The 12,341-nt window shown below is 35.3% G+C and overlaps 1 pseudogene; it reads left to right on the top strand.

Moving 5' to 3' along the window:
* Positions 1 to 819: 819 nt before the first annotated feature.
* On the top strand, positions 820 to 4,562 carry LOC149253178 (expansin-A15 pseudogene; annotated as a pseudogene).
* The last annotated feature ends 7,779 nt before the right edge of the window (positions 4,563 to 12,341 follow it).

The raw sequence follows: 12,341 nt of genomic DNA, 5'->3' as shown, positions 1-12,341 counted from the left end.
AAAATATTAATAACCGTTAAATTAAATGTATATGACAAAGGTTTTTAATATTAAAATATAAAATATTCTTATAATAATGATCATCCCTATTATTTACTTCTTGATTATAATCAAAGTCTCAAAATTTTACACATGTCATCCATGGTGGGTTGTAATATCAATATCATTTTAAATTGTTTAATCTCCATGTTGAGTGGTGAAGAGTTATATATCTTCCTTGTACTAAAAAAATAGTAGCACATATGAATGAATTAAAAAATGTTCACTATCAATCACTTTACTTATGTAACAAGTGCTGCATGCAGCCGGTAGTCCTTGTCGTAAGTGAATGACCTCCCTCAAGCACAAATGAAGCCCTTTTCTGATTTGTGCACCGTTTCTCGTGCTTTCGGCAAAGAAGCTAGCTGACATCAATTCATGTGGGTGCTGTGCAGTACGCCTTTAAGGTCCTTTAAATCCAGAGAGAAAACAAAGCTTTTCCTTTAAGGTGCTGTTGCAATTGTGTGACAATTGTTGCCGTTGCAAAATAGACGGGATCCGCAAGCACTAACTGGAACGAATTGTCCAAAACTAGTCGTTATTCGTTGATGTTCACTGACCACACCTGATTAATTGTCCAAAACTAGACGTTATTCGTTGATGCTCACTAACGACAGGTGATTAAAGGTGATTTCGCCATTACTCTTGTGCTGGTATCAGAAATCAGAATATGCTTGTCGGGTTATGTTCGGGTTTCACTTGTGCTCCTTGGGATGTTGATAATAGATAGCAGGGTCCTCGTAGGAAAACGGGCTAACTGTTCCATTCCATTACTCGCCGATGCCAATTCCCCATTTCATTTCTTCTGTTACCAGACAGGGGCATATGGCCGGCTGGCCCGAGCAGATTCCATGCAATAGTAGTCCCTGCGGATTTGAAAACGCAGATTTTACATTTGGTATAATCCATTTTACATTTTCTTAATGCGTATTTATGGCAATCAAGGAATTTGCAAAATGTGTATAATAGATTAGTAGTCCCTGCGGATTTGAAAACGCAGATTTTACATTTGGTATAATCCATTTTACATTTTCTTAATGCGTATTTATGGCAATCAAGGAATTTGCAAAATGTGTATAATAGATTAGTAGTCCCTGCGGATTTGAAAAAGCATATTTTACATTTGGTATAATCTATTTTACATTTGCTTAATGCCTATTTATGGCAATCAAGGCATTTGCAAAATTTTCAAAATGTGTATAATAGATAAGGGTGGAAGATATATAATTTAATACATTTTCTATATCTGACGGAGTCAAATAGAATAGACAAAAGAGTGTATTCGACTACAATTTCAAGAATTACTACTCTAGATTTAAATACTAAATATTGGCAAACAAAGACCATACATTAAATAAATTATCTTGTTGTAAGTCCACATGTAGGATCGTTCTCCGAGAATAGCGAAATGAATTGTGAGTAGTTAGTCATGAGTAGTTGTTGTTAAAAGGGAGACTCCAACCTGAATCCTTAATTTCTTATTAAGCAGCCTAGTAGGACTCTAAATTCAGATTTCCTTAATTCCCTTAATTTCCTATCATGCAACCTAATAAAATTTGAGGGTTAGAACCTTTGAGTCCATGTGTAACCTCGTTCTCCAAGAATAGCGAATGAATTGTGAGTAGTTAGCCATGAGTAACTTTACGTTTTACACATTTATATTATTTCTTTCAAACTCATAATTCAATAATTCCATAGAGTTTCACTGATTTATTTAAAATATAAAAACTGGCCATGGCTTGTTATCTTACCAACCGACAAAATGTAAGATAACCACTTAACAACAGAATAAATTCAAACTATTATCCTCTGTTGCTTGTAACGTCAACAACTTTACGTTTTACATTTATATTATATTTTTTAAAACATAAATTAAAAATGCGATATGGTTTCTCTCGTTCAAATAAGAAATGGAGGAATTTATTCCTATGAGATAATATATGAATTTGTTTAAATAAAAATAGCAAATGAATTGTGAGTAGTTAGTCATGAGTAGGTGAAAGGGAGACTCCCAATTTGAAATTTACATTTCCTTAATTTCCTACATGCCCTAAAGCTTAGTAGATTGTAGCATAAAATTTAATTATAGTTCCATTTTGCTTGAATCAACAACATATTAGGATTTGAAGTAAATACTATTAGACGTTGATTTTGGGCTACCATGTCTGCTATAGTAGGCCAGTTCTCAACATTTTTGGGCATTCTCGACAGTGGAAACTAGTACTTCTTCAGGCCAGCCACAGTAAATACTTTGGTTAGGCCATTGGGTGCTCTAACAGTCTTCAATGAATATGGTAACATTGGGTACTCTAACAGTCTTCAATGAATATGGTAACAATTTCATATTTGTAATAGAAGAATCCCTCTTATCAAATGCATTTTCAGATTGTTAATTTATTTTTCCAGAGAAGCACTCATCTTTAATCTATTAAAACACAAATTTTAATTTTAAATATGACTTTTAATACTATTTCTATTTTTCAAATATTCTCATTGTCAATTAAAGTACATTTTTAGATTGTTAATTTATTTTTCCAGAGAAACAGACAAATTTTAATTTTAAATATGACTTTGAATACTATTTCTATTTTTCAAATATTCTCATTGTCAATTAAAGCTTAACAAATCTATATATCGTGTTAAATCCAACTATTTCAATTTTTAGTTATCCTTTTTTTTGGTTAAAGCTGAACAAATTTATATATCGTGTAAAATACAACAACCATTAGAACAATATTTAATCTGTACCATTTCCCTGTTTAACAAACATATATGGCATATAAAATTTAAATACGATTGGAACAATTATTTTCTCTGACATTCTTTTTTCTCCCGAACTATATCAACCACATTGTGTAATAGACAAAAAAACAACGATATTTCACCGAATGCATCTTGTTGCAAAATGTTGGAAATTTATTCCTATTGTAGTAGATAAAGCAAGACACCAGCTCCACTTGATGGTATCCGCTGTGGTACTTTAAACATAATCCATGCACGTGAAGGCTTTTGTATTTCTAAAAGAAACAACCCCATTCATTCTCAGTGTGGCGCTAGGCATAGGGATGTTCACCATGGCATAATCAGACGAGTTGAAAATGCATGCTATGGACTAGATCGAGGGGTCGGTTCTATATATTGGATCACTTGCCCTTTAACTTTCCAACGGGAAAAGTGTCTGGCTTGGTAGCTCTGTTCGTTTTTCGTTTGATCTTATTCAGCTATGATGTAAGTCCTTAATTTCTTTAACGTAGCTGCTATGCATTAAATTGAATTTTCTAAGCGAGGATACTAGTCATTGGATTGACGAGCTTGTTTCGCTGCAGAATAATGGCTTAGTTACACAACATTGCGCTAATTTCATTGGAGGAATTACTATGGATGGTTGCTCAAGCTTAACGATACGGTAGCTGGAAATCTGGCCATGCCACGTTTTACGGTGGCAGCGATGGTTCCGGAACTATGGGTACCTAGGACATTTGGTTCTAACACATTTCAAAATTTTGTTTATAATATGGTAAATTTTCGAAATTTTGTGGAATTTAATGGATAATTGGTAAATATGTTGGAAATTTACATAAAAAAAGACACAATATGTATATATCTGTAAATGTTTTGGAATTTGAGGTGAAACACTTAACAGATCTTATTTTAAAATATTCTACAATTCTACAATTTAATTAAATTAATCTGTCATAAAGCAACTATAAAATTCTGGTAAAACTATTATTGTGCAACGTCAATAAGAAACTATAAAATTGAGATAAAAGTATATTTTCCAATGTGCTCGACTTTGGATTACAGATTCTGAAATATCTCAAACTTGAAGAAAGATCAATTGTTTTCAAAATCTGCAATACACATATGGGTACTGAAGAAGGTAGCCTATGAGATCGAAAACGAGATTGTAGCTTAATGGCAAACAAGCAACCCACCGAAGTAGATCCCGGTTTTGTTGATCAAATCAAAGGGAAAAGAATTCCCAAAGCTTGAGGTTAAGTATCATTGTAGTTTGGTGTTAGGTACTGTTTGAAATTCCAATACAGGCTCCCAAATGGATAGTCAGTCATATAAGGGGGATTCCTAAAGCAGTCCCCTAGCATGGCCTAAGTCTGCACGACATTCACTTACAAAACTGAGTCGGTCATACAAATTAATCTGAATTTTGGGTTCATTCTAATTTCTACTTTATCTTTTGAATATAAATTAGTTGTACTTTGATTCTTCATATATGGTTGTTTGCAGGAGGGGTGTGTGGATACGGGAATCTGTACAGCGAAGGTTATGGCACTAATAATTCTTCTTTGAGTACTGTTCTTTTCAACAATGGACTCAGCTGCGAAGCCTGCTACGAAATGAAATGTAATGATGATCTCCAGTGGTGTTTTCCTGGGATAGTGAGGGTCACAACCACTAACTTCTGCCCGCCAAACTATGCTCTCCCGGACATCAATGGTGGCTATGCAACCCACCCTTGCAACATTTCGATATGGCGGAGGCATATGGATTTTGTGCTTGGCTAGGCAGGGTTGACCTTTTAGGACCAAACAAATAAGACTATGGTATTAGGTACCTCGCTCAAGGGGATTGAATCAAACACTATAGGAAAATACCCAGCTCAGGTATTACGGGTTAGCCTGATTATACAACATAGATATATCCCTATCACCTTCTATACGTCCAGCAGAAGGTAGTTTCATGGCAATTTCGAACTAGACCAAGCGAGGCTGATAGATCATATCTCGGGGAATTAGCAAGATTAAATGTTGATAACATGGCAGGAGATGGAGTTTATCTCACAAAATCATAAACCGCTTCAATTGATTCGGTTCCAATTTAGTTCTCAGCCAAGCAAGAGAAGTACGAGGTCAGGTAAGTAATTAGGTTTTTATGAAACACACCTGATTTTTTATGAGATTCAGTCTTCCCTTCTTCTGTCTTCGTTACCCGCAGGAATCAACCTGTACACTCTAATGCCTTTGGTCTTTCCTGTTTGCCTATTTTCCGGTTCCATGTTCACCCTTCCTTGAAGTTTTTTGGAAGAGGGTGAAGTTTACCGGTGGCAAGCTCAAGCTTGTGTGAAGTTTTCACCTGCGTACGAGACGGAGCATGTTAGCCATCTGGAGCCTATTCCGCGAAACAAGTTGCCAAGCCAACCCTAATGAGTGACAGGTGTTAGATTTAGGGTTCTCCAAATGTAAGGCTAGGATCGCCGTATAGTTTTCATTGAAGATTTCCAAGCTGAAAACAAAGAACAAATACCCCGCTTTTAGCAACTTAGCATATGTTAAAAGGAACAATTAGATATGAAAATGAAACCCTGCAATAAGACCTCCATAAAGATACTTTGAAGAACATGCACACCCTGAACATAAAACACATAAAACTTACCGTAAAATATTTTGTCCCCGCTAAAATAACATCGGGGCACGTGAAGTGTGCAATAAGACCTCCAATTCGCAACTTTGGTTATAAATTTCTTACACCGATATTTGCAGAGATAAACTTTGGTTAAATTTTGATAGTGCACAATTTTTTTTGGTCAAAGGACCGGTTAATGTATGGTCAACGATCGATTGATCGCTATTAGTCCCAGGTAGGGACTAATAATGTTATCTGTGATGGACATTGAAGTGTTTGTTTATTGTTGATATTGAATTAATTTTTTTGTGATTAATATTTATGTTTACTATTGAAAAATTATTACATTTTTTTAATATAGTTATTATTTTATTTATCTTAATGTTACGTGACAACATCTCTCACTCTCCCGTACTAAGTTGTAGAGGTAGTACTAAGTTGTAGAGTGCCTCTAGAAGCAATGATTACGATAAAGTAATCACATTAATGTTATATATATAGTTGTATATGTTAAATATATTATATTTATATTAATTTTTTTGGGGGAGGGGGGGAATATCTTCCAACTAGTAATCTTCATCATTTAATTGCTTAATAATAAAAAATTACATGAAATGAATTTTCCTATTGGCCTTAAATAGATAACAAACCATTTATATAATACTTTACCTATTCTCAAAAAATCATAGTAAACCAAAGAACAAACCATAGTAAACCATAGCAATGCATATATTGCCATTTGACATCAATGTTGACATTAAAAGTACAACAATATTTAGTATAAGAAATGAATTTTAGAACTAAGCTTCCTCTAAGAATTGTTCATTACATTTCATTGGAAAAATAGTTCGTTATATTTCACTGGAAAATTTGTTTAAAAAAAATACATTTTAACTTTGTAAAATGACCCATAGGCCTCTCTCTTCTAAATTTATTCTAGCTCCCCTATCACAATCATCTACACATCTTCAAATCATTAACTTCATCATTGATAAAATATACAAAGTTTCATAAAAAAAAATGTGCGGTGGATATTAATTTCTAATAAGGATCTTACATCAACTATGTAACCAAGACATTTTTCTATTTTAGTAATTTCATATATAATTGACATCAACCTTCGCACATCTTCATTGTCGAAAATTGCATGACAATAAAAACATAAACAACATTCTTCAAAAAAATATGAATATTACTAAAAAAAATCATTCCCACATATTACGAGTATAAGATTAATAGAACTCATATATGAATACCAACATTTTTTATGATTCATATTTATCTAGCAAGTTAAATTACATGCATGAAGAAGATTTATTGTTGCTTTTTATATGCAAGGTTAAGTATCAAATATACAATCATAAATATTTATCTAGCAAGTTAAATTACATACATGAAGAAGATTTATTGTTGCTTTTTATATGCAAGGTTAAGTATCAAATATACAATCATAAATTTGAAATCATTAGGCACTACAATATGTATTCTTACAAGCAAAGTTGATCTAGAAACACATGAAATCGAGCTACTCATTAGAGAAAATGATAACAAAAGGAGTAACGTTTTTCCGCATATAACATTATGTAAATGCGGCTAGAGGAAGCCAACATTTATCCATGATTATTATATCATTGCACTGAAATTATTAACTTATTAAGTTTACCTTTCATCAAACTTCACATGTTCAATTATGTAATCAATGTTCTTGTCAGCATGTTTGTCCATTTTTTGAATTTCTATTTGGTTGAGCTTTTATAAAAAATCATTAAAGAAAAATAAAGAGTTAATTGAATGACATAGTCTAAATATTTAATTAGATAAGCATTCATTCAATTATATAAATAAATAACAATAATTTATAAATATATACTTAATGAACCCTTGACAATATCACCCAAGCCATGGGAACACCATTACAATGTTTGTTCAATACTAAGACATTGTTAGACTCTCGAACATCACATATCACCCAAGCCACTGGAACGCCATTACAATGTTTGTTTAATACTAATACATTGTTAGTCTCTGGGACATCACATATCACACAAGCCACTTGGACACCACTACAATGTTTGTCGAATACCATTAAGGTATAAAGTTGATACTACATTCAAATCACATAATTATAAGTATTATGTTCAACAAATAAGAATTATTTTTTATCATTATAGAAATCAAAAAATTGATAATACGCACCCCATACATATCTGTACTAAATGTAGAATCCATTGACGTAGCGTTGTTGTGTGAATGTGTCACCATCATGGAACACATCCAATGTGTTAGTTTACCTACAACAATTGATATTTTTTGTACAATATTATTATTTTGATAGAAAAATCAACTATCGAGAAACTTATTGTACCAACATTCAACACGTTTTGGATCACTGTCATCCTTCATATATTCGTTGTCTAACATTATTGTAAATGTTAGAAATATTCATCATTTTCATTGAAGTATCCCGACCCACCCTGTGAATAACTCGCCAGATTGGTTCGTTACATCAGAGATTAATTTGTCCCAAACCATTGTGACATTAAAACCATCTTCAACCATCCTTTTTCCCACCAGCTCATAAATACAAGGATATATGTGGCACATACTTGAACATTTGAGGTTTTCCCACTGCACTCTTTCCATGATAGAAAGCACTAGGTTGATCAAAATGTCTACACTAGTGTATTTTATAATAGCATCATTTGGACGCACATAAAGACGATGCATGATGAAGTAACATCTACAACCAACTTTACATGTTGACTCGAGACCATATTCACACCAATAACTAAATAAGAACAATGATAAGAAATTAGAAAACATGTCTACACATTTCAACTTCATTTGAACTTGAATTAGATGTATCTAATTAATTGAATAAATAAAGACTCGCATGTCATATTCGATATATGTGTTAATGCGAGCACATATAAAATCCTCCGTGTTTTTAAATCAATTTGTATTGACAACAAATTGAGTGGTAGCGTCTTCATCTAATTGCCTTTATTTATAAAATATTTTATGCTTTTCTTTCTGGAAAAAAGGAATAATAGCAATTTGATCACATTCAATTTATGTCCATGTTAGATCTTTAACAGAAAATTCTATCATATCTTCTAGTTCTTCAGTGTCTAGTTCCATAATTTCATCCCACATTCCCATTTATAGAGTACCTATAAAAATTTTGAAATATTAAGAGAACAACAACCAACTATGACAATAAGATTTTATAAATATTTTCTTATATGAAAATAGGCTTTTATAATTTTGTTCCTATATGGTCTAGATATGCATGTTATTATCTCTGTGTGAAATTACAAAAGTCACACATATACAAAAGTGTTAAGCGCGTTTATGAAAGTTGAATTTTCTATATTTGTTTACATATCCATATGCATATACAGAAGTGCTTGCATATACAAATATGGCTTCTTGCATTGAAAGGAATTGATTTTGGGGAGTTGTTTTCGTCTTCTTCTCTTTCTTAGTGGAGACTAACATAAAGTGAGAGGTATGGCGACATCAAGCACATGGGTGAACTCCTCGTGGGGTTTCTTCCTTAAAGACACAATAAATGCTCTGAGGCACCTCATCCACTGTCAACATAGCAAGGAGTGTTGGTATCACCATATTGGACTAAGATGGAAGTTGCCCCCAACACGCAAGACAGTTGAACAGGGAGGCCCAAAGAGATGCAATAGGTCCTATAAAAGGAACACTATTGGCCACATAAGGTGTATGATGCATGGGACCACCACCGACAAGATAACCACCAAAAGGAAAAAAATCAATCAACGAAGGGCTTGATTATACCACAAGAAGTATACGAACAAGAATTGTCCCAATAGGTATGTGCATACCAAAAATATCAATCACATTCGAAACTGTCTACGAGTTATAACTAAGAAGAGGGTTCCAACCAAATGGATTGTTGAAGGTGTTCGAACTAATAGCACCTGAAGGAGTGATAACCGAAGGCCTAGGAGCCGATAGGAAAGGAGTATGGGCAAGTAAATGTTGAACACCACCCATAATAAGTGTAGTTGGGATTCTTGGACTAGGGATAGTTTGAATAGTAGGATAACTATTCAACAATATTTAACTAGTTGTGGGTGGGGTAAGTAGTACTAAAGCAAAGGTGTCCACAAAATATCACAACTCACAATGCATTGATGGATTGTTATGTGTTGGATAGTGACCGAGATCTAGAAAGAAACTATAGATGGAAGTCGTGGTGTAGCATTATCCAAATAGAAATGATTCAAATGTGAATTAGAAGGGTCAATTGCAACTAATGTGGAAATAAGGGCTTTCCTTTGGGTTGGGAAAGTTTGCAAAGCCTCCACTGCTAACATTGCTAATGGGTATTGAGCTAGACCATTAACGATGTTGTTGTTGTGAGCTACTTTTGAATTATGCTTGAGACGACATAGTGGCATTTTGATCATTCGTGGGATGGTTTCTACAATGGGTCGAGTTAACGTCAAGGGTGGCGTGGTTGTAGCGTTAGTTGATGTGGAAAGATTGGTTTCTAGAGGGGTTCCATAATCCAAGTTTCGTGTTTGTAGGAGAACATTTTCTCCGACCATGAAAATGTCATGATTGTGTGGGTCACGGGAACTGCCCCCAATTGGGTTTTGATACTGGTGGGGGAGCGAGCTCGTGTTGGGTTCCCAGTACTCCCTAGTGTGGGAAAGGATTCTGCATGACTGCAGGTTGTTTATTCGTCCCTGCCTTCCTTCTTACTCCCTTCATCCTTTTCAACTCTAGGATTTGTGGGAAATTATGGGTGTAATGCCCACATTCCCCACAAATAGCACTGGAGTGATTAGTCCTTAGACTAGGGTTCTTACTCTGCTTTTGTGGGTTATCATTATTTTGACTCTAGTTCTAGTTTCGATTAGTGGGTTTGCCCCCCAACCGATGCCCGCAGAGGTTGGTTTTGGTTGTTGCATCCCTACCCAGGTTCCCTTTTTTGTTTGTTCTTTCCTTTCTTCTTATTAGAATTTGAGGGTTTTGTTGTGTTTAACTATTCAAATGACTCTTGTTGTTGTGGGAAAGAAGGTTGCACAAAATTGACCTCGGTGTTAGGCTAAGCCTTAAGGTTGATCTATTGGGGTGTTGGAAAAGGGTAGTAAGTGTTCCTTGGGTTAGTGTAAGTGGTGTGAGGTGGAAACCACCTTTGCGGCACGTGGGGGGTACTATCCACCCGCATGGGAGGATGTTGGTTACCATAAATGTTAAAGAACTCAGAGGGAGTAGATTGATTGGATAATATCCCGTGTTGGATGGAATTTGAGTCGTGGGTGGATCATCATATGATGGGAAATGGGTTTGTGATCGGGTTGTGGCCACATCTTTTTCTATTGCTGGCATGAGATTTAAAAAAAAAGGTTAAGGCGAAGGACCTCTATTAAGGTCACTTTGCATAGGCTACGACACTTCTGCCACTCATGGACATGGTCTAAAATATGTGTGGAGTTCATTTGTAAAAGGTGGGTGGGGAGCTCTAACACAATATCATGTCGAACTAAGAGCTGAAAGAAAGTGAGGAATGAGCGAGCAAGGGTTTAAAGCGTGCGACAGGAACCAACTACCTTGCATACACACCACTTCGTTGCAAGGCCTGTGAGGGTGCATTGGAATAGCCTCATACGAACTGAGTCCTTAGTGATGTTTTTGGAAGAACACCATAAGTGAAAGTTTTGCAAGATCCACCCTCTGCTTTCCTTCAAATTTTGGTATATATTGAAGGAAATTTGGTTGGAATAGGAGGCCATTGTTGATTATGGGCAATGGGATCATTTGTGAGCTTGCTTAAATTTGGGAGATTCAAGGAAGCTAGAAACGGGATGTGATTGGTATTCACCATCGTAAAACGATTTTGAACTATGATGTGTAAAGGGGTCGCTTGTGGGGAAGTATGCCTAAGACTACCCAGTGGAGTAGCATGTGGACTCCCCTCAGGGGTAGTGAAAGGGGTACCTTGAGGGGGAGGGGTCCCAAGCAAGGTTTCTGCAATGAAAAATGAACCAATCACAGTGGTTGACTGATGTCCTCTACATAGAGATGCTGTGAGACTTGGCACACCTCCCGATAAAGGGGGGAGGTTTAGGATGCGACGAGAGCAACGAGAGCAATGAGTAACCCTTGGTTCCCCGATGCTTCCCTTATGGGTGTGTGTTACTATAACAAACCCTAGATGATTTCCTATGTAAATAAAAATAAGACAAGGTCATGGGACACATATTCCAAGTTGAATTTTCGGTAAAACACAATGATGGGTACCACTTGTGATTAATAAATGGCTATGGAAATTGGCAAAGACAACGAGATAGTAATTGGCATTTATTTATGATAATAAAGGAAAATTGGAGAAAAAGAAGATGAAGGGTCACATATTTGCATGAGGAAATTGAAGGCCAAATTAAGAAACGAGTCCATCATCGACTCTTACAGGGAAAACAGTGGAACAAGTCAATGAATTGAATCAATCGATAAATTTTGTAGAGGATCGAGGTATGTTTAATCGTTTGAGGAGGTTATCATTTGATTGTCAAAGAGAGAAGGCATAAAATGCAAGTTTCAAATTTGAAATTGAAATTGCACCTATCAAAATCCCCATTCAAAATTTCAAAATCCTCCCTTTAGGCTCACACCCCTGGGCATACGCTTGGTTGGTGTAATGTTGACAGAGTCTAGGATGGAGACAGAGAGAAACATAGTTAGAGCAGAGATAAAGACAGTGACCAAGGACGTCCGTCAAGGCTAGACGGTGATGAGGATGGAGAGATACAGAGTTGGTGCAAGAGGGTGAGGATAGTCGAAGGTCAGTCACCAATAAATAGAGGGCGAAAAAAATGAATTCAAAATAGAGGGATATTGTTTTGTCCAAATCCCCAAAATAATAGGATTTCTAGTTGATTAATAAGGTGAAAAAT

Source organism: Pinus tabuliformis, chromosome 7 (genome assembly GCF_031772625.1).
Source record: "Pinus tabuliformis cultivar Carrire ecotype Pingquan chromosome 7, CPIR1, whole genome shotgun sequence".
Lineage (NCBI taxonomy): Eukaryota > Viridiplantae > Streptophyta > Pinopsida > Pinales > Pinaceae > Pinus > Pinus tabuliformis.
This window is presented reverse-complemented; position numbering and strand designations above follow the sequence as displayed.